Source organism: Orcinus orca, chromosome 16 (assembly GCF_937001465.1).
Source record: "Orcinus orca chromosome 16, mOrcOrc1.1, whole genome shotgun sequence".
Lineage (NCBI taxonomy): Eukaryota > Metazoa > Chordata > Mammalia > Artiodactyla > Delphinidae > Orcinus > Orcinus orca.
The window spans coordinates 44,636,619-44,648,882 of record NC_064574.1 but is presented as its reverse complement, the minus strand read 5'-3'; the positions used below and the strand labels follow the sequence as shown (position 1 = coordinate 44,648,882).

General features: G+C 51.2%; 1 long non-coding RNA gene across 1 annotated transcript; it reads right to left on the bottom strand.

Annotated features, from left to right (window-relative positions):
- Nucleotides 1–8,883: 8,883 nt before the first annotated feature.
- On the bottom strand, nt 8,884–11,313 carry LOC125961389 (uncharacterized). Its single transcript, XR_007472071.1, has 2 exons — nt 11,061–11,313; nt 8,884–10,554 (listed from the first exon to the last, which is right to left on the bottom strand). It is a non-coding gene; the product is annotated as an uncharacterized LOC125961389 (long non-coding RNA).
- Between the last annotated feature and the right edge of the window lie 951 nt (nt 11,314–12,264).

Below are 12,264 nucleotides of genomic sequence, written 5' to 3'. Positions count from 1 at the left end.
GGAGCGTGGCCGCAGATAAGTCCCCTGGGGCAGAGGCTCCCCAGGCTGCAACACCCACACAACCCGCCCTCCGGGCTTCCCCTTGGGACTGCAGAGTTTAGAGAAGCAGGAAGGTGACAGCCCTGACAATGCAGGGTGGGTCTACTCCACCCCCAGAAGCTGCTGCCTTTGCCCTGGAGATAAGCCGTCTGAGGACACAGGCAGTGTGAGGCCCCCAAACACTTTCAATGACATGAGAACATCACCCTACAGAGCCCAGGATGAGTGCTGCCTGCAACTTCTGGTCCATGACCTTCATCACCTTCGTGGATGGAGGGGGTGTGGTCCTTTTCTACGGGGCTGCACTGTGATTTCAGCTAAGGGTTTTTTTAAATGTCTGTTTATCTATTAATCAATTTATTCCAACTACAGCCTGAAAGAGACGGGCCAGGATTTAGGGAACATCAGAATCAGTTTATTGTATTTGTCTTATGCAGGTGCCATCGATACAGTGCAGATTCACTCTGTGGCCGTGAAGTTCTCAGCACTCCGGACTGGAAGGCATGGGCCCTGGGCAGGATGTGGGGATGGCTAGAGTCAGGGCCCTGCTCTCACGGCGCCCTTCATGGGATGGCTGCTGTGAGCAGTGGACCTCTCTGGGTGAGAGTCCCTTCTCTGGAAAAGTGTAAGCCCTGAACCAAGGCTGTCAGGGCTCCTCCAGCTGCACAGGCGTAGGATCTTAAGACCTTGGGGACACAGCTAGATCACGCTCTCCACGGCCTCTCCACACCCTCCACACAGAATGTACTAACGGTGAACAATCTAAAACGGAAATTAAGAAAACAACTCGGTTTACATCAGAGTCAAAGAGAATAAAATATTTAGGAATATAATTACCCAAGGAGGTGAAAGACTTGTACACTGAAAACTATAAAACATTGCTGAAAGAAATTAAAGAAGACACAAATAGCTAGAAAGACATCCTGTATGCATGGATTGGAAGACAACATTTTTAAGATGTGAATACTATCCAGAGGGACCTACAGATTCAGCACAATCCCTATCAAATTTCTAATGGCATTTTTTGCAGAAATAGAGAAATTCATCCTAAATTTCATATAGAATAAGGGACCCTGAATAGCCAAAACAATCTTGAAAAAAAAAATTGGAGGTGTCACATTTCCTGATTTCAAAGCTTACTGCAAACCTACAGTAATCAAAACAATGTGGTACTGGCATTAAGACAGATATATAGAGCAACAAATAGAATGGAGAGCCCAGAAACAATGACTCACAGGACTTTCAACAAGGGTGCCAAGACCATTCAATGGGGAAAGGAGAGTCTTTTCAACAAATTATGTTAGGAAAACTGAATATCCACAGGAAGAAGAATGAATTGCCTTACACTATATATACAATTATTTCAAAATGGATCAAATACCTAAAACTATGAAACTCATAGAATAAAACATATGGGAAAATCTTCATGACACTATATTTGGTTATGATTTCTTAGATGTGACACCAAAGCACAGACAACAAAAGTAAAAATAAATAAATTGGATGACATCAAAATTAAAAACTTTTTATTCATCAAAGGACATAACTGACAGTGAAAGACAATCTGTGGAATGGGAGAAAATATTTGCAAATATTATATCTGATAAGGGGTTAATATCCAAAATAAACAAAGAACCTGTACAGCTCAACAAAAACAACAAAACCCAGTTAAAAATGGGCAAAGGACTTGAATACAAGTTTCTCCAAAGACGATATACACCTGGCCAATGAGCACATAAAAAGATGCTCAACATCACAAGTCATTAGGGAAAAGCAAATCAAAACCTCACATCCACTGAGATGGTTACTATTCCAAACAAACAAACAAAACCACACAAGGGAAACAGAATGCAACAAGTGTTGCAGAAGATGTGGAGAAATTGGAAACGTGTGCATCATGGTGAGAATGTAAATGGTGCAGCTGTGGTACAAAATAGACTAGCAGTTCCTTAAAAAATTAAAAATTAAAGTAGACAACGATTTCACAACAATATGAATGTACTAAGCCCTGCCGAACTAAACATTTAAAAATGGGTAAGATGGTGAGATTTTTGTTATTCCTATTTTACCACAATCTGAAAAAATAAAGACTATAAACACACACACACAAAGTCATCCACGCAGAAACCCTGTCTTCTAAGGAAATACGCTGTGTTGGTAGTGAGTCCGACCTGGGCTTACACACCATACCTATTGGGCCAAACCCTCTGTGGGCCCGGAACCTGCTGAGGACTCAGGGTGATGGGGGAAGATGTCTCTCGACTCTGGCCCTGTGACCTCCCTGCAGAGCAAGAGATGCTTCCCTGCACCCAGGAGAAGGGAGGGAGAGCACCCAGGTGACACATGCATCTCGGGCTCCAGGGAAGACCTTCGAACAGGGGCCGCTGGCTTCCGGCTTCCCAGTCGGACTCCCAGACTTCATCTAAGGAAAAGTCAGTCCGGGGATGCAGGATGCATGTTCTCTGCCCTTTTGTTATGCAAACAGAAGCCACAGCATTTATCCTGATGTACAGCGTTCCACGCTGAGCAGTATTATCTCTGTTCTACAGGCTGGAAAGCTGAGGTTTCAAGAGGTTAAGTCCTGGCCAAGGCCACACAGCCCGCTGCGGCAGAGGCGAGAGGACCTGGCCGTTGGACTCTGTTGGGTAATATTTCTTACTACTTAACAGACCACCCACGTTTTAGGGGCTTAGAACAACACCCATCTTGCTGTCCCTCTGGTTCGGTGTGGTGGCTGGGCTCAGCTGGGCACCTGGCCTCTCTGTGTCCCCCATGTGGTTTCAGTTCGAGGTAACCGGGGCTGGGGCCATCTGGAGGTGTGGCCGGGAGGGGGCCTCTCTCCCTCTCCTGGATCCTGGGCCCATCTTCTTCACAGGGCCTCTCTGCTCTCGTGTGGTCTCCCCGGCAGGGTGACTCGGGTATCCCAGGAGCGAGTGTTTCATGTCACCTGGCCTCTCGAAGGCGGGCCTGGAACAGCAGAGCCTCATCTCTGCCAAGGTCCACGGGTCAGAGTGACTCAGAACCCAGCCCAGATTCGACACTGCAGAGACCACAAGAGGGTGTGAACTCTGGGAGGTGTGCTTTGTTGTGGCCTCTATGGAAACCGGTCCCCCTAGGCCCCGGCCAGAGTCCCAACCAGGCTGCGCCCTGTGAAGGGCAGCTGGGCCGACGTAAACCTCCTGCGCCCGCATGGCTGCGGCCTTGGGCTGGTGGACGTCCGCACTTGGACACAGGGAGGCTGTGCTCAGCCCCTCGGCAGCCCAGCTACTCCGCTGGGCCCGCAGGAGTGGAGGGAGAGGTAGCCCTTCCTCTCGGCCTGGAGGTCGTCCTGTTATTTTCTCCATCTGCGCTGATGGGGAGACAACCAGGAACCAGTGGGCACCTGTCCCAGGTCACGGGTGGCAGGCAAACCCCGCCCATTAAGCCCTCCCTTCCCCAGTCTTGCTGGGTGCACTGTCAAGGGGGCCCCGGAAGCACGGCCATCGTGGTGAACGGGAGCAGCACACCCCGCACCGGGGCATCGCTCTGTCTTTGGACAAAATTTTCCCTTCATTATGAGGCTGCAAGATGGGTGTAAGCGGCTGAGCCCCTGTGGGGGCACTTTGTCCCCGGGGGCAGCTCGGGAGGGACAGCTGCTGCAGGGGAGGCAGGGGGGACAGGCTTTCTGTCTCAGTCATTACAGGTCCCAGTCGTCATGCCAGCATCTCTGCTCTGTATTCTGGTCTCCATTTGAGGTCAAATTTAGATTTTCAGGCTGATATTTCTTATCTGTTACAGAGTCAGCCTGATTAGACCTGCTAGCATTTTTTATGATCTAACCCAATAATAACAATAATAATTTCAAAAAAAAAAAAAACTTTAGGCATCCAGACAAGCAGATTTGCAAAATCAGTGTTAAAAATGTCAGAGCAACTTGGCAAAACTCACATTACGAATATTTCCTGCATCCCCACCCATCTGCAGATGGCTTGCAGGTACTGTGGCCACAGCAGCCTCATCTGGTTTACCTGCATCTCTAACCTGTCCATCTAGTCTCTGAGCCTCTCAGGCTCTTCAGGACACCCAGCCTAAGCTGAAGCCCAGCGTCCTCCCCAAGGAAGGAGGGAGAGCAGGGCTGCCAGAGGAACGTGGATGGAGAAGTTCCGTTCGTGTTTCCTGGCCAGTGTCCACTGGCCTAACGGCTACAACGCTGTCAGTCCCCAAAGCCATCTGGTTGAAGATTCCCAGGTGCTTGGAGTCCAGGACGACAGCCTGGGAACTGGTCTCAGGCCAAGCAGAGGGGACACGCAGAGCCCCGTGGCAGCTGTGGGCCACCAAGTGGGCTCTCAGATGACAGAGATGCAGGCACGGATTCTCACAGGTCTGTTCTCTCTCTGGTCGACCTTCTTCTATAAACGAGGAACCGAGGCACACGTTTGAGTTATACTGAGTACGTTAGCATAACATCCAGGAGTGAGCTAGAAAGTAAGACCACTGGGTGCTATTCCTGCCCAATGAATCATTCTCATTACAAGGGATTGGTTAGGTGGTACTTCAGAACTCAAGCCATGACTTCCTGGTCTCCTGTGTACGCAGGTAGGAGCACAGAGAATATTCTCTGTGGCTTTTACTCAAAGGCTAGTCTAGTGTACACACCTCTCTACCCTTAGCTTTTCTCTCTGTCTCCTGCTTTTCACGCTCGGTAGGCCAAACTTTGGGGGCTGTGCCGGGCTGGTATATGTGTCATCATGTTGAATGTCGGCTGTTTTAGACACACAGACCCTTGTGCACGCAGGGACAGGACCAGAAACATTCCTACATGTGCACCTCCCCCGCGAGTGGTGTTAGCGCTTTTTATTCTGACGGTTGCTGCCCAAGGCCCTGCATAAAGGTTGTGCTGTCCGCACTGCCAGCTCAGCTTTGTCCCCTGGGGATGACGCTTTCCAGTAGGTCCCGACCTACGACGCGAAGCGTGACCATCTTGTAGTTTGATCACATCTCTCATCTTTTCCTCTGTGTACGAGACAATGAGTCCTCTGTCTCTATGTGCTCTGCCCATTGTCTGTGGGGTGGTTGGTCTTTTCAATGCGTCTTGATGAAATACAAAGTGAAGAGACTATCCCCTTTAAATTTCATATGTGATGCAAATGTTGTTCACACTTGGTTATTCTTTGTAAATTTTGTCTTTTCTTAACATGATTACTGTATATAGTTAGTATAGGAATCTTTTCTTTTAATGGCCCCCTGTGCCCTAGCCATGTTTCTCTCTTTCACTCCAAAGTTACTTATTTTTCTAACTCTCCCGTATTTTCTTCTTGTAGTTTCATGGTTTAGTGTTTAGGGGGTTCGTGTTTTACATTTAAATGCTTAATTCAGCCCAAATTTTAGAGCTACTTGTTCTTAGCTCTGCCCTCAGATTTTCTATGTGAGTTCTTTTTCTCTCTCTCTCCCTGGTTTGTATTTTGTGTTTTCTTTGCTGAGGGTGCATGTGTTCCTTCTGATTCTTTCAAAATTTCAGATTTTGTTTCTGGTCCATCTTGCAGTCATGTCCTGGGTGTGTTGCTCTGGGGGGACGGGGACGAGATTTACTAGTCCACCGGGAGAACCACTTTCACCTCCCTATGTTACCCAGTTTTAGTTGATTTTGTTATTTTTTAAACTCTTCTGGGGTTTACTGCTGCTTTAAATATGACCTGATGTTCTCGGCTTTTGAAGTTTTCGTTCGAACCCTAGGACTCAGCGCAGTGATCTCAGAGGTGTTTGACTTGTCACCAGGAGCACACAGACTGTTTCTTTGAAAGGAAAATCCCAAAACATACTTAAAAAAATGTTAAACTGGGAGGCGTGAGCCATTATGGCATAAACCGAATGACCTCATGTTATTAACTAGAACTGGGAGGGGTCCTCAGGGTCAGATATCCAGGAAACAGTGCTGGCCTGGCCCCCTCCCCAGCAGGGCGATCTCGGGGGCTCTGGGTCCTCCTGAGCTGAGTGTCATCATGTGAGGACCAAACACCCCAGGTGACCTGAACTCCCTCACCCCCCGTCCCCAGCATGTCGGCTTTGAGTCATCCTGAGACAGCTTCATCATCCAGCTGTCCTGTGGCCCGCGAGCCCCAGAGGGAAGGAATTTAGGAACACTGCCCTAACCAGGGCCCTGCCCTTCTGTTACGGAGACCCAGGCTGCAAATGTTCGCAAGAAGACTGTCCTGGCGAGTGCCTTCCCTTCCTTCTGTCCTGCCCTGAGGCATCGGACAACAGCTCTGGTCCAGGGCCAGCAAGAGCCTGTTGACGCTCCCTGAGCATCTGCGTCCCGGACACGGGGTGACAAAGGCAGTGGGTTGTGCCCGGTATCTCGGGCTCACAGTATTTTGAGAGCAGACACTTGAACATGTGACTAAAGGCAAAGGGGCAGCAGCAGGTGCAGGGCGGGGACACTGGTGAGAAGGGACGCTGCTTCTAGGGGACACTGAGGGAGGAGGAAGAATCCCAGCTGAGGGCCCAGTAGGCAGGTGACCAGGTCAGGGGTGGGGCTCCTCTGCCCCCTGCCGTGCTCCCAGCACAGGCCCTCCACCCCACCCCTGCTTCCCACACCCCCTGCTGGATATTTGCAACAGGGTCCTAGTAGAAAGCACTCACGTGGCCTTGGCCACCCCAGCGCCCCGTGAGGACTTGCACCTCCTTTCTTCAGAGTCATGGTCTCTGCCCTGAAGCTCAGGGAGCAGGCCGGGGGCCCTGTGTGGAACAGTGCATCCACGCCTTTACTAGTCACTCAAGTGCATTGATCAGTACCCACTGTGACGCGCTCGGGACCCAGTGACGAACAAACTGGGCCCCTACCCGCCTTGGGCTCACCTTCTAGTGGGGCAGCCAACACGCAACTAGACGTGGGTGTGAGGCCAGGTAGGCAAACGTTATGAAGGAAAATGCAAAAAGGCAGAGGGCTCCAGGGGGTCAGGTGCTGACGTTTCAGGCAGGGCGGTCAGGGAAGGCCTGAGGAGATGGCATTTGAGCTCTGGGTGTCCAGAGGCAATAGAAGGGGTTTGACAGGCCGGCTTCCTAGAGTAAGGAGCTAACCTTGCCGAAAGAACGAAGTTCCAGCTTCTTCAAATTAAGTCTTGGGAAATATCTGGCTTCCTAAGCAGGAGGTGGTCAGAGAGTGGGACAGGCATGGCGAGACCCTTGGGGATGGGTCTTGGGTCAGCAGATGCCAGTCCAGGGAACATGCCAGAGCAGCGCTACTGGCCAAGCTCCAGACCAGCAGGGGCAGTGTCTCGCCCAGCCAGGGCAGCCCGCCAACCCAGGCCAGAGGAAGGTCAGCAGAAGGCCTTCGCAGGAACGTGGCAATGAGACTCCCGCAGTCACCCTGACCCCGAGTAGACAGGCTCATAAATATTTACTGGACAAGTAGATGAGAGGTTTCTCTCTTTTCTTCTAAAACATTTATTTCCTACACTCTGTCTCATATACCAGTAAGAGGCAAAGTCCACATCAGCTGAACACTGTGTGTGGTGGTGAATTTTGCTGGTTTCTGGGAGCAGATTGAGCCAATAAAAGGTAGTGACCCCTCTGAAGGCAAGAGGGGTCTCTTGTGTCTCCATAGCAAGGATTACAAGGCCCAAGTTTCTATCTCCTGTTAAGTGGTGATGCACTTCCGGATGGTGGGATGTCTAATATCTCACTCTTGTGTGTACTTGTCCACTTTGTATTTTTTATTTCGGCATGTCTTTATCATTTAAAAAGGAAGCTTTTTTCCTAAATGTAACATTTCTGATTTTCATAACGCAAAAAGGAAAAGTCGCCCTCTCTGCGCCGAGTGATCAGGAAAACCTCAGAAGACTCGGCACCACTGAAAGCGGGTCCCTCCAGCGTGTGGGGACACCGGCTGTCAGCCAGTGTTGGGGATCATGTGGCTGCCTGTTTCCAAGGAAGGAAGGACACAGGAGTCCACGCAAAAGGGATCTTTACGGGGAGGGAACACCAGAAACTCATGGCATTGTGTGCGTGGGGAGCTGGACCAGCCCAGGTGGCTCCGGCCTCCCGCAGGAACTCGAGATGCACCTGGAACAAAGCAACTTGCCCACCACATCGTTTCTCCTCCTCAGAACAGCGTTGGCCAGAGTTTACTCCACAGACCAAAATCCCTTGCGATGCTCTGAGGGATACAAAAACTTCCTTGGCCTGAGAAGTTTGGGAAATGCACATTCTCCGGGCTAGAGACCCAACCTCCACCCGAGCCTCGCTCAGGCTCTGAGGAGACCCCTGAGGGCTGAAATCACATCGCCTCACAGCCCTGTCCCTGACACTCCGACCTAGATGCTGGTGTGACAGGGGCCCCAAACGCTCACTCAGCAGGGCCAGGAAGCAGACCAGCACCTGGCAGGGGGGCCTGAACTGATGGCAAGTGTGGGTCGGCGTTCCTGGGGCTGCCCTGCTGGCTGGTCAGAAAGAGTTAAGGTTTAGGACAGAAAAATGTGGCACAGACAACCCACATCGCTCCTAACGTCCAGGGCCGCTCCCCATTCATGGGAGGATGCTGGGGGCCAGGAGCGCCTTAGGAGGCTCCTGCAGTAGGTTTAGCGAGAGGTGACAGTGACAGGGTCGAGGATGTAGCAGGTGGAAGAGAGCCGACATGGAGAGCAAGTGCGCTTCCCGTGTGCCCAGGGGCTTGGGACCAACGACGGATGGGCAGAGAGAGTGCCATATCCTGGCCTGACAGGGTCACGGGGGGTGCAGGGGGGAGCTCTACGGTTCACTTGACCTGACACAGCACAAAATAAAGCAAGTCCACTTAAATTAAAATCCCCGCAAGAACACCTTGTTTAAGAAAGCAGCAATGTGCAATTTGTTCGCGAGAGAAAGTCGTCCATGAAAAAATGCTTTTATAGAGATGGGAAAGTTTGATTTAAATAAAAAACGGACTTATGCAAACCAGATTTCTGGTGAGTAATGAATAACTATTGTTTTATCTAGTCAGTTACGTATTAACGGCAGATATAAATTGGTTGCATTTCATTTGAACAATTTTGAGTCATGTCTTTAATCCCCTGAAGAATGATAAAGGACGCCTTCGATGAGTCATCATTCACTCTCTCCAATCCGTGACCACCTACTGCCGCGTCTGTAACCACCCAGGGTTTCACAGATGTTTAATAGATAAACGTCATTGGACAAATAAAAGCACTGTTCCAAGATCTCAAGGAAATAATAGATCCATCTAAGGTTGGCCCTTTATCTTGGAAGATCGGGTTGACTCCCAGTGATTCCTCCACTTCTCAGAAACCAAAAGGCTCAGCTAGAGGTCGGCTTATCAGAGCCAAGTCGCCTCCGGGCAGAGCCAAGATCAGCCCGAAGTCAGCGGCATGAACTTGTCCACTCAGACCACACAGATTCACAGAATCTTCCTCCCAGGACACGATGCGCATCCACTCCAATTACTCAAGCCATCGGTTTAAGGACGCCCCCCCCCACTCCACTCCCAATGATCGCCATTTTTCCTGTCTTTTCTCCACGGGCTCTGTCCTGGCCTGGGGACGTGGCAGGTCTCAGGGGACAGACAGCTGCTGAGGGTCAGGGCCTGGGCCTGGTCCAGGCCAGAGGCAGTGAGGACATGGGTAGGAGGGGATATTTTGGAAAGAAAAACAAGGAGACGAATTTGTCGTGTGGAAACGCAAAGAGAAACAAAAAAAGAATCGTGTGTGTAACTCGGGGAGAAACGCATCCATTCTCATCTATTTTCTCCTCCCTCCTGCTCACCCCCTCACCCGGGGCCAGCCATCCAGCGAGATATCAATGATCAAAGGTGCCTCCCGGTGTAGAGCCATTCCCAGCAGAAGCAGCAGTGCAGGAGTGGAGCCCTGAGAGGAGCTGCCTTGCGCTCCCTCCGCCAAGCAATGGGGTGCTGGTTTACCGGCATGTTAAGGAGGCTCGCCCTCAACTCCTTCTGTGCAGAGGAGATGTGTCAGCCCCAGGAATCTGCATCCTGAGGGGCACCCCAGGGGACGTGGATGCCAGCAGCTCTGTGACAGGTGCAATTCTGAGGCCGTCATCTCCCGTTCTGTTGATTCTCTCCTCTCCAAAGGATAATCGCTGGGGCAGCCAATCCTGCAGAGAAGTTTAAGTGACCTCATAGCAAAGGACCTGGAGTCACCCTGCCCGTGATAAGCCCAAAGGCGCTGTATGTAACCAGGTGGGGCCGGTCCCTGGGGCCCATTCAGTGATGGGGACTGGAGATCCCTTTCATGACCCATTCTTGCTTTGGACAGAATCCTTCCCAGTTCCAAGATGAGGGCTGGCCAGGACTGAGATGGTGAGGAAAGTGCCCGGCACTGGTTACGACGATGTGCTGCTCTCCCTTGGGGGGAGAAAAAAGGTCCTGAATGCAGCTGCAGGTGGTGTGGGGCAGGGAGCATTGAGCACTCGTGGGGAAGCCCCCTGGGGTTAAAATCCAGAAATTCTCTAGAACACACCCCAGAGCCATCCGCTTCTTCACCCGGAGCTCTTTTCTCTTCCAAACCAGCTCCTTATTGAAATTACCTGTGGGGTTCATTGAACAACAGTGAACTCAGAGCCCCAGGAGTTCAGCTGGTGTCATGTTCCCACCCTGATTAGGAAATTAGAAGGCAGGAGGGTGTGTGCTCTGTCTCGTTTTAGACAGATTTTTTTTAAAGTAGTCACAGTCTTAGGAAAATCTACACCTGTGCTCATGGGATGCTGGGTAGCTTTAAAATGGATGAATTCAATGTATTAACATAGAAAGACATAAACAAGGTATTGTATATGGAAAAGCACGCTAGTCGAGTTTTACAGTGAGACTCTATTACCGCACTGACACACACGCTCACACACACATGCACATCAATGCCCAGAAAAGCCCAAGTTGTTTCCGGCTGGTGCCGGGAAATTTTAGTTTAGGGGAATTTGTTTATTTTATCTGGCTTTTCCTCATCTGTATTGCCAATTTTCCTGTGACAAGTGTGTGTTGGTTATGGAATAATTCATTCTTTAAACAAATGGAAACAAATGTAGTTCTTATTTGTTACCTGGTTAAAGAGGTAAGGTTCAGTCATTGAGAACATTCATCTGTTCGAGAGATTGCCCCCCCTGCCCTCCCCAGGATAACCCCGTGATGGAATGTTCAGGCCCAAGAAGCCCTTTCCTGGGTCCTGAGCCCAGTGACTGACTACTGTGACAAGGGTGACTCACGAACAGGAAGTTGCCACGTCCCCCCCTGGGGTCTTATGTGTGTCTGCACCGTCAGGGCTCCTGGCCTCGTCCTCCTCCTGCTGCAGAGACGTCAGGGTCTGATGCAATGATGGGTCGTAGTCACCCAGGACTCAGTGTTTGGTTGTCAAAACACAAGCAGTGATCAGAAGGGCAGCATGAAGGACAGCCTGCAGGACTGACTCTGCAGAGTCACAGGAGCGAGTGGCACTCCTATTGCTGGGGACAGGGCGCCCGCCCCAAGAGTCACTGTCACCTGTCTCCCTGACCACCACCTGGTCACACTAATCAACATAACGCTGCTAAATGAGGGAGTGACCTCAGCTGAACCCCTACCTAAGGTGGTCCTTTCCTTTACAACATACCTGACTGGTGGTTATGCAGCCTCCTCTTGCATGCTTCTAGAGATGGGGTACTCACTACCATGTGTGAAAGGCACAGCAACTTGACAGCTGTATCTCTTAGAAAGACTGTCCTTGTACAGTCATCCTCGGTAGGCGAGGGGGTTTGGTTCAGTGGTGCTGCCGCTGCCTGGCTCCCTCCCCCAGGGACACTCAGGTCTTTGCCACAGTGATGCCTTTGCCACCTTTGCTGCCAGGCCTCCAGTGGCCCCACGTGGACATCCCGTGTCCTCCAAAGGCTCAGACCAGGTGAAGAGGGGCTGAGGGGTGAGACTTTAGGGGGTCCCAGGACCAGCCACTGGGACCTGGGACGAGGCTGTCTCCAGTGCAGCCTCCTGGCCACCCCCTGCTGCGGCCTGTGCCCCCGCCTCCCCTTCCCAAGCACAGCCCTGCTCAGCTGGTCAGGCGCCTCCCCGAGGGGTATGCTGGGGGGTCTGTAACACCCCAAGTCAGGAGACAGTGGATACAGGCATGTCCTGGGGAGGGGACCAGTCCCGGAAGACAATCTGCATGCTTCCCGAGGTCCCAGACTCCAGACTGCACACCCTTCGCCTCGTGCCCTGCCTGACCCCCGACCCTCGTCCCGCTCCCTGATCTCCCCCAGGCTAGGGTGTCCCCCACA